The sequence below is a fragment of the Lissotriton helveticus genome, chromosome 1_2 (genome assembly GCF_964261635.1).
Source record: "Lissotriton helveticus chromosome 1_2, aLisHel1.1, whole genome shotgun sequence".
Lineage (NCBI taxonomy): Eukaryota > Metazoa > Chordata > Amphibia > Caudata > Salamandridae > Lissotriton > Lissotriton helveticus.
Genome location: NC_136058.1, coordinates 270,686,435 through 270,697,228, shown reverse-complemented (window position 1 = coordinate 270,697,228; position 10,794 = coordinate 270,686,435).

Genomic DNA, 10,794 nt, shown 5'->3' with positions numbered 1-10,794 from the left:
CAGAAGTTAGGATTATGTCTTAAATTTGTCTTAAGACAGACTTAAGACAAAATCCTAACTTCTGTGAATACCAAAAGTAGTAAGTTCATTCTGTGAATACCAAAATAGTAGTAAGTTTAGGATTGAGTCTTAAGTTCATTCTGTGAATCGGGCTCAACATGACCATGTCTGTGAAATGCCACATGTTGCTGAACAAAAAGTTTCCAAATTCCTCTTGTAATGTTTCTAGTGCACCCAAGGGGCGAGCGATGATATCCTGAACCAATGTCTTAATAATTCCAATAAGAAGTTCTGTTAGACAGTGTTGAGTGCGATCAACACATCCAATGGAATCAGGACATCCAGGTGCCCCTCATCTCAAGAAGTGGTTTGTCCGCAATCTGCAGTGCAGATCCAAAGTTATGGACGTGATGGAACCATTGTCCATCACTGGGCGTGAACGAATTGCTCTGCACTGCATGTGTTTGCAGATAAATGTTGAGACCTCAATGTACTTCTTGTGCTTGATAAACGATTAGATGCAAGGGCTTCGAAATGCCATTCTGCCCTTCCCTTCCCCGCCCCGGGTTTGGCAGCTGGTTATTGGGACCATCTCCAACTTGTAAAGCATTACTCAGAAACCAGATGACAAATGAAATAATTTACAAAGAGCTAGCAGCAACCTTCAAGCACATGAGTGAGGAATTGGCAATAACTAGTTGGGCAATCATACTCATAGGGGGAAAAGATTGTAATTCCAAACTCTTGCATCAGCAAGACATCAAACTATCACAAGAAGGTCATCAAACTCTCATCTCCTCTAAAAGGGCACTAATAGGACAAGTTTGGTTGAGGATGCTTGGTCAAGTTGTGGAGGAGAACCGAAGAAGTGCTAAATATGCTTAGCAACCAGCCGACAAAAGCCCCACTTCGGCTACAGATGTCTAAACTATCTGTCACTGTCTAGAGTCAGACCTCAGTTGACTTCTTCGGACTCTTAAAATCCAGGAAAAATTATAATTATTATAATCATGGATGAGTATTCAAGTTTCCCCCTGGTCAGACAGTTGTTGTCAAACAGTGCTTCCATTGTATTGCCAGCTCTCTATCAAACTTTTGCCACCAGGGTATTGCTGATATTGCCGAGATGGACAGTGGCCAGCCATCCATTGGACAAAACTTTGTGGAATTTGCACTGCACAGTAGGCTCAAGCAAATGGAATGGTGGAACGATTCATGGACATGCTAAAGGAGAGCGTCAAACATGCAGAAATGAATAGAAGACCACTTCAGCAGGCACTTGACCCATTCCTCAGAGCATGCTGAAAAACTCCACCTAGCCCCATCCATGCTCATGCTAGGGCTGGACTGGGTGCTGGTCTGAGAGGAATAAGGGAGAAAGTCAGATGCCAGATACGGAGTCAGCCCCTGGAAGTGACAAGTCGGCACAGAAGCATCATAACGAGTGACCAGAGATTGAAGTGTCCAGAAACATTACTTTTTTAAAGAAATACCACCAATCAAGTCAAATCCCTGGAGGAGCCTGAGCAGAACAGCCTGACATCATCAGATTATGATGACCTTAAAGTGACCACAGAATACCCCGGCACTGCGCAGTTAGGGCCAGATGTACAACCAATCATTATGCGTGTCGCAAATTGCATCGAATTGTGACTCACAATTTGTAACGCGCAAAAGTGAATGTACAACAGTGTCTCAGACACTGTTAACGTTTCCCAAAGGGATCGCAAATTACATGCCTCGTCAATATTCATGAGACAAGCGCAATTTGCGACCCCATTGGAAATGGCTAGCACTCCCACGGGTGGTGGCCTGCTGGGGTCAGCAGACCACCATGTCTGGGACTGCTTTTTAACCCCTTCGCAGCGGGGGTAATTCCCCAGATGTGCTGGAGGGCGGGGAGGGGGGCACGCACAGCGCCCCGTGCTTGTGACGAGTTCAGCTCGTCACGCAGCACGGGGGCCGTGTGCTCACACACCCGTTTCTGTAGAACGCTCGCACAGCGGGGGAATTAGCCCCGCGTGCAAGCGTTGCGGCCGTTATGATGAGCTCAGCTTGTCATGAGCACACAGCACCGTGCCTCATGACGAGCTGAGCTCGTCATGAGCACCCATGTGTTAAATAAAGCAGTTTCTTTTAATGCAGCCCATTTTCCTTCTATGAAAACGGGATGCATTTAAATAAGAAAAATTAAACTTTTCAGTTTTATTTTTTAAGGGTAGGCAGTGGTCCCTGGGACCACTGTCTGCTCTTCAAAAATATTCATGCACCCATTCACAAAGGGGAAGTGATCCCCTGGGGACCCCTTCCCGTTTGCGAGTGGTTTACCACTTACTTGAAGTTGGTGGTGATCTGCAAGTGTTTTGAGGCCGCAAATGCAGTCGAAAAATAATAGTAAAAGGCATTGAGTCTAGCTATTAGGAAGGGACGCCGATTCCTCGTAGCAATAGTCACAAACACTATTTTGCGAATTAGTGACTCGCAAAATAGAGTTTGTACATGCCATGATACTTTTTTGCAGTCGCAAAAGGGATGATCTCCCATTTGCGAGTGCAAATAAGGGTCGTACATCTGGCCCTTAGAGACTAGACCGCAACGGCCCACTGCTCAACAAGAACCAGGAAGAAACCAGTGCGTCTCTTTGAACAAGTCTAAGAAAAGGAGCCCTATTTGTAGTGGTGAGCATCAGCAAGGGCTACCGGTGCTAGGGGTTCTCCCTTCTCTGCACAGAGTCCTCAGACCAATAGGAAGAAGTTGGCACAGAAACTGGAATAGAAAAGACAAAGTTTATGAAATCTCATGAGGTGGAACTACATTCACACAACACCCTTCGGTAGTGTATGAGGTAGAACACTGACTGGAAGGAGCTTGGTCCTTTTATACCCACACAGGGGCTCAAATGAATGTGGTACAAGGTACAGAATGCTGGTTTCAAATACATATAAGGTCATACAGAGAGTGTGCTAGCAACAAGTAGAAGGGGCTGACAGTTAGCTAATTCTGGTGGACACATCCTGACAGTTACAAGTTGCTCAACTGAGCATGTGCAAAGCAGAAGAGGCTAAATATAACTCGTCTCTAGGTAGATTTCAAGAGCAGTTAACATGGAGGTAGGACAGAGCACATGGTGAGCACATGGCAAACAAAATGGCTGCCAGAAATACAAAATGGATTCCACAGAACGGACAAGATTGTCTCTAAATACACGATGTCTTCTGCTAATGCTTAACCTATTCGCTGCTTAATTACAACATATGGACTCACCTCAAGTGGAGATGGGGGGAGGTGCCATATTCTTGTGATGTCATGACAGGACACCGGGACCCTTGGGGAAACCCGAGTGACCCCTTGAATGATACCGCCTCCTCCGGGCGAGGCAGAAAGTAGGCAGGAACTAAGAGTACATCATATAAGGTGCCTTAAAGATGGAAGCTGACCCACAGCGTTAAATACCCACAGCCACAAATAAAGGGTGGTAAGGAGGAATTACCTAGAAGAAGAAAGACAGAAACCAAGCACTGAGGTGCTCTGATAACTTGACAACACAGCAGAAAACAGGATGAGTAATCTGACTGCAGAGGGAAATGAGCTCGAGGTGCTGTCAACGCGTTGAATTTTCAGAATATAGCGAAGTTGTTCATCCGTGAAAAAGGTTTTGCTGCTGTTCAACTGCACTATTCTTCTGCCCCCCTGCCAGGTCGTGTTCTCGCTCTTCACTATCCACATGCAGAGTTGTAAGAACCTTTCCTCACTTGTGATTTCACGTGAAACGCTTGTATTGGCTTGGGGAAAAACAGGCTTCATACTGTAATCCACCTGAGAGCTTGCTATTTGTTTTCGTAAAAATCAATCAAATATAATGTTAAAATAGCTTTCCTCACTCTGGCAGGTTCAGAGGTAAGCAATGTGTGATTGCCACACGTTTGTTGTCATTTTGAGTGTTCCGTGGAATCTAGAGTGTACTGTACCACTAACACCTGCACTAATAGATACTGTCCCACAACTGCACTGATGGATACTGCACCACCACTGCATTGAAGTATACTGCACCACCATTGCACTGATGTTCACTGTTCCACCACTGCACTGATGGATACTGTATCACCACTGCACTGTTGTATACTGTATCACCCCTGCACTGATGGATAATGTATCACCACTGCACTGATGTATACTGTATCACCACTGCACTGGTGTATACTGCACTGATGTTCACTTTTCCCCACTGCACTGGTGTATAATGTACCACCACTGCACTGATGTATACTGTATCACCACTGCATTGATGGATACTGCACTGATGTATATTGCTCTGATGTATACTGTATCACCACTGCACTGATGGATACTGTATCACCACTGCACTGATGAATACTGTATCACCACTGCACTGATGTATACTGCACCACCACTGCACTGATGTTCACTGTTACCCACTGCACTGGTGTATAATGTACCACCACTGCACTGATGTATACTGTATCACCACTGCATTGATGGATACTGCACTGATGTATATTGCTCTGATGTATACTGTATCGCCACTGCACTGATGGATACTGTATCACCACTGCACTGATGAATACTGTATCACCACTGCACTGATGTATACTGCACCACCACTGCACTGATGTTCACTGTTCCCCACTGCACTGATGTATAATGTATCGCCACTGCACTGATGGATACTGTATCACCTTTGCACTGATGTTTACTGTATCACCACTGCACTGATGTTTATTGTATCACCACTGCACTGATGTTTAGTGTATCACCAATGCACTGATGTTTACTGTATCACAACTGCACTGATGGATACTGTACCACCTCTGCACTGATGGATACTGCACTCATGTATACTGTTTCACCACTGCACTGAAGGATACTGTACCACCTATGCACTGATGGATACTGCACTCATGTATACTGTATCACCACTGCACTGGTGTATACTGCACCACCACTGCACTGATGTTCACTTTTCCCCACTGCACTGGTGTATAATGTACCACCACTGCACTGATGTATACTGTATCACCACTGCATTGATGGATACTGCACTGATGTATATTGCTCTGATGTATACTGTATCACCACTGCACTGATGGATACTGTATCACCACTGCACTGATGAATACTGTATCACCACTGCACTGATGTATACTGCACCACCACTGCACTGATGTTCACTGTTCCCCACTGCACTGATGTATAATGTATCGCCACTGCACTGATGGATACTGTATCACCTTTGCACTGATGTTTACTGTATCACCACTGCACTGATGTTTATTGTATCACCACTGCACTGATGTTTAGTGTATCACCAATGCACTGATGTTTACTGTATCACAACTGCACTGATGGATACTGTACCACCTCTGCACTGATGGATACTGCACTCATGTATACTGTTTCACCACTGCACTGAAGGATACTGTACCACCTATGCACTGATGGATACTGCACTCATGTATACTGTATCACCACAGCACTGATGGATACTGCACCACCTATGCACTGATGTTTACTGTATCACCACTGTACTGATGATTAGTGTATCACCACTGCACTGATGTTTACTGTATCACCACTGCACTGATGGATACTGCATCACCACTGCACTGATAAATACTGCACTGATGGATAATGCACCACCACTGCACTAATGGATACCGTACCCCCCTAGACTAATGGATACTGTATCACCACTGCACTGATGTATACTGCACCACCACTGCACTGATGTTCACTGTTCCCCACTGCACTGATGTATAATGTATCGCCACTGCACTGATGGATACTGTATCACCTTTGCACTGATGTTTACTGTATCACCACTGCACTGATGTTTATTGTATCACCACTGCACTGATGTTTAGTGTATCACCAATGCACTGATGTTTACTGTATCACAACTGCACTGATGGATACTGTACCACCTCTGCACTGATGGATACTGCACTCATGTATACTGTTTCACCACTGCACTGAAGGATACTGTACCACCTATGCACTGATGGATACTGCACTCATGTATACTGTATCACCACAGCACTGATGGATACTGCACCACCTATGCACTGATGTTTACTGTATCACCACTGTACTGATGATTAGTGTATCACCACTGCACTGATGTTTACTGTATCACCACTGCACTGATGGATACTGCATCACCACTGCACTGATAAATACTGCACTGATGGATAATGCACCACCACTGCACTAATGGATACCGTACCCCCCTAGACTAATGGATACTGTATCACCGCTGAACAGCTGGATATGTTACCACCAGTTAACTGGTGGATTCCACAGGGAAAGCACATGTTGGAAAAGTCTTACCACAGATGGCTACAGCAGGGAAAAGATGCCGCCGTATCTATCTCACGCTTGTTTGTATCACGGATACACATATGCAGCCCATCATGCAGCGACAAGACTGCAGTAATCCCCTGCCTCACATGCATGACAACCACACAGGTTACACCATACACACTCTCTGATGACGATGCTTTATTGAAATGTGGCATCAGTTGCCTGGCAGCAGTGTTGCAATGCTGCAGGAGGTTATTTACTCTTCTGCCTGCAGCATTGAGTGAGGAAAGGAGGTTCACGGCGGAGTGTCCTCGTGCCTACCCTGACCTTGGGGCTCCTCTTGCTCAAGGTTCCAGAATATGATTGTCTATCCCGAGGCTGCAGTCCTGGGTTCTGCTGATGTTCTTCCTCCTAAAGGGCCTGCCCCTGCCCCTGACTGTAATGGGAGGATCAGGAAACTCTTCCAAAGGGAATCTGTGTGCAGGAGGAACAGCTCCAGTAGGTGTTTGCACATGCTAGGGCCGTGATGAGTTCTAGGAGGTCACTGATGACTCCTGCACACAGTACGAGATGCCTGCTGCCAATAACTTGCTCTTCCATTGCATCCTTGTAATCCGTGAGAAACTGTGCACTGTAAACCCATTGAATTAGTATTTTTGTTAAGAACTGGTATTTCTTGAATATCCATTCACATTGGATTTGGCGATCTCCCCAAAGAAATGTGCATCATTGTTGAGGGAAATGTAGCATTCTGGGTCAGGAACAGACATGACTGATAGGGCTTAAATACCAATTTTTACACCGTGTGGAAGCCCCTCACCCCTCCATCCCCCCAAAGAAACTTTGTAAATAATGTGGTAAATGGTGCATTTTAAAACACATTGGGCCAGCTTTATTGGGTGGAATTGATAAGGGTTCAAGTCCCGTTTTAGGGAAACTTAGCGGGTCTGTCAATAGAATTGCTTCAGGACTTTTCTAGGGAATAAAGCATGTCAAAGGGCACTGGGTTAGAAACAAGGTGATATGACTTAAGCATAACTTTAGAGATCAGTTTGTGGATTCTGCCCCCACGGACGTGTTTGGAATTTTTTGGGCAATGGAGCATTTTAAAGAATATTTATTGGTAACGCTAGGTCTTAAACGCCATGTTAGAGAGGTGTTTGTGGGATAGCTCACAAGAAACTATTTGGAAATAATGTAGGAAATTATGAATGTTATATTAAGGCATATTAAATATGTAACTTTGGTTAAGATATGGCTCACATGCCACTTTAAGGGACCTTATTGGATTCTCAAGAGCTTTTTGGAAAATTGTTCCTTTAAAACCACATTGGGTAGGTGACATTGCTGAGAACTAGAGGACAACTTTACAGAGGTCTAGGTGAGTGTTTTGCAGGGTTATATTCATAAGCATTGTACATTATTAATTTTAATGTTCATTGGGCCAGCAATATTTATCAGAACTCACAATGGTTTAAAGACCACTTTATGAGCAAATGGGGGTAGATAGAGGTTGTTATCAAAGGAATTTTCACACGTTGTGTAGGAAATGTTGTGTGACAAATATACACAACCTCTGTACTGTGTCGATGATCACAACATTGTGGCCTTATCTAAGTGCGGTGAAGATTGGAACTCCCCGTCAAGTAAGTTCATAGTTCTTGTAAATATGATGCAGCCCTGCATTTCAGAAGTGGCGCAGCGTTAACCCAAGGAAGCTAACACCAACATCTGCCACTTCTCTCGTAAATATGCCTCCCAGTATCAACAAAACTTCCAATGACGGTTTCAGATCAGATGATGTAAAGATTCATGGAAGTGTAAATAATCTTTATTTTACTAGAAACTATTGATTAATTTAGGTGGTGTTAGTTAGCATGACTAGGCCACAGCATACTGCATTGAAAATTATTCGGATTTACAGAAGAAAAGTGTTTTTTATGTGAATGAGCTTTTCACGTGCATGTCTTTTTCTTTATTTCAGAAAATTATCAAAATACAGCCCAAGTCATGCTTTTCAATTGAGTAATATATGTTCTTGCCTAGGAAGGAAGGCAGGGTGTTCTTTCCGTTACATGTTTTTCAAGGCTGCCCATTCGAGATCCATTTAACTTAAACAAGGTAATATATTCCTTTATTTCATAAGCATGAGTTCATACCCTTGATTAAATATGTAAATATTTAAATATTTAACCATCCAGATGTATTAGGAAGGAGTTTCTAGAGGTGCCTTGTGAGCTAATAGATTGATTGGTCCTGAAACATTATTTTTTTTAAAGTGCTATTTGGAGATGAGTCAGCTCTTTTGCTAGAAGACTTTTTGCTTCATGGCTTTTGTTGAGATTTTTGCTCTGTCTGAGACTCTTGCTTTGAAATGTATTGCTCTGCCCTGAGAGCTATATCATATTTTCTTTGGAAGACAGACCTTATGTCAAACTAGGGGAGAAGGATATAGCCTTACAGCTAGAGTGGTCGACCTCGAAGTTGAGAAACCGGGTTCGAGTCTTGCCAACGACGCTCAACATCCTGTGATTGTGGGCAAATCACTTAGGGGCATATGTATGAAAGTTTGGTTTTGCGATTTTCAAGTAGTGAATTTTAGAGAATCGTTATTTGAGAATCGCAAAACGAGATGTATGTAGGATTTGCAAAAAGATTTGCGAATCCTACATATTCCTTAATTGCGAATCGCAAAGTGTGATTCGCAGTTAAGGAAACCCTCCTCATTCATTCCTATGGGCCGAGAGGCCCATAGGAATGAGTGGGAAAACATTCTCAATGTGTGATTAGCAATTAGAGAATCGCAAATTGAGAATGCAATTTCAAGGTTGCAAGGGTGTCAAAAGGACACCCTTTTGCACCTCTGAAATAAGCTTAGGTGCACATGTGGCACACATACATGCCCTAAGGGCATGTATGTGCGCCACATTGCACTTTGAAAAATGTAAAAAAATGAATTTTTCAAAGAAATCACAAATTACCACCAAATTGAAGTTAGTGGTAATTTGCGATTCCTTAAGGCCAAATTGCACTTTTTGGGCCATATGTATCAAGCCTTTTTCCCATTTGCAAAGGGGCAGATTCTCAGAATCTGCTCATTTGCGAATGGGAAAAAGCCTTTTGGGATGAATCATCCCAAAAGGCCATCGGAAAATAGAGAATCGTAAAATTTGCGATTCTCTATTTTGTGAATGCAATTAAGGAATTGCAAAATTGCGATTCCTTAAATGCAGTTCTGGAAGCACCAGAAATCTGCTATTTGGCCTTAAGGAATTGCAAATTACCATCAACTTCAAGTTGGTGGTAATTTGCGATTTTCTTTCCAAAACCACTTTTTTGATTTTTTTAAAGTGCCATATGTCGCACATACATGCCCTTAGGGCATGTATGTGTGCAAAATGCGCACACATGTATATGTGTCCTTTTGGCACCCTTGCAAACTTAAATTGCATTCTCAATTTGCGATTCTCTAATTGGTAATCGTAAATTGAGAATGTCTTCCCATGCATTCCTATGGGCCTCCTAGCCCGTAGGAATGAATGGGAAGGTATTCCTTATTTGCGAATCCCAATTTGCGATTCGCAAATAAGGAATATGAAGGATTCACAACATTTTTAGCAAATCCTACATACATTGCATTTTGCGATTCTCTAAATGCGATTCGCTAAAAATTTTAATTAGAGAATCGCAAAACTATTTTTGATACATATGGCCCTTTCTGTGCTTCTTACCTTGCATTTCAGGAATCGCAATTTGCGATTCCTTAAATGCAATCGCAAAATAGAGATGCACAAATTTTGCGATTCCTTATTTTGCAAGGCAGTTTTTCATTAATACATACCACTAATCCCAATTGCGATCGAAAATGGCGAAATTCTGCGAATTTCAGCGGTTGCGATCGCATTTTGGAATGATACATATGACCCTTAATCTCTCTGTGCCTAATAAAAATAAATGTGTCCATCTGTAACGAAACTGGTGCTCATGTGAAGCGCTCTGATACCTGATATCTTCGGCTCAAGTTTGCGCTATATAAAACTCTAAAAAAAAAATAAAACTGCTTGTTAATTTACTTGATCTACTAACTACTTTTTCTTTCTGTAATTAAACTATATTTTTAATAAACCCACAAGGTTGTTAACTTTATAATTTTGTTGTGTGCAGTTTTATTGACAGCCTTGAGCTAAATCTATGAGAGGCTCTGATAGTCCCAATCCTGGCTAACGACCCTCTTGCTTTATTAATTGGAGCATCAACCGAAGGAAGGATTGGTCTACCAACCGAGCTTCAGGTTTCGAACTCCAGTTGTCACAGATACATGGTGCATGGCCAGGTTTGAGCCTGCCACATCCTCTCAGTGTGAGGTGGGCCAGTCTGTGAATCACACACAGTAATGTAAATAGACTCCTCTCCCTCGTATAGCCTTACTCTTTTGGAACTGGAAAAAGCATTGATGCATTCAGACTAGCCTTT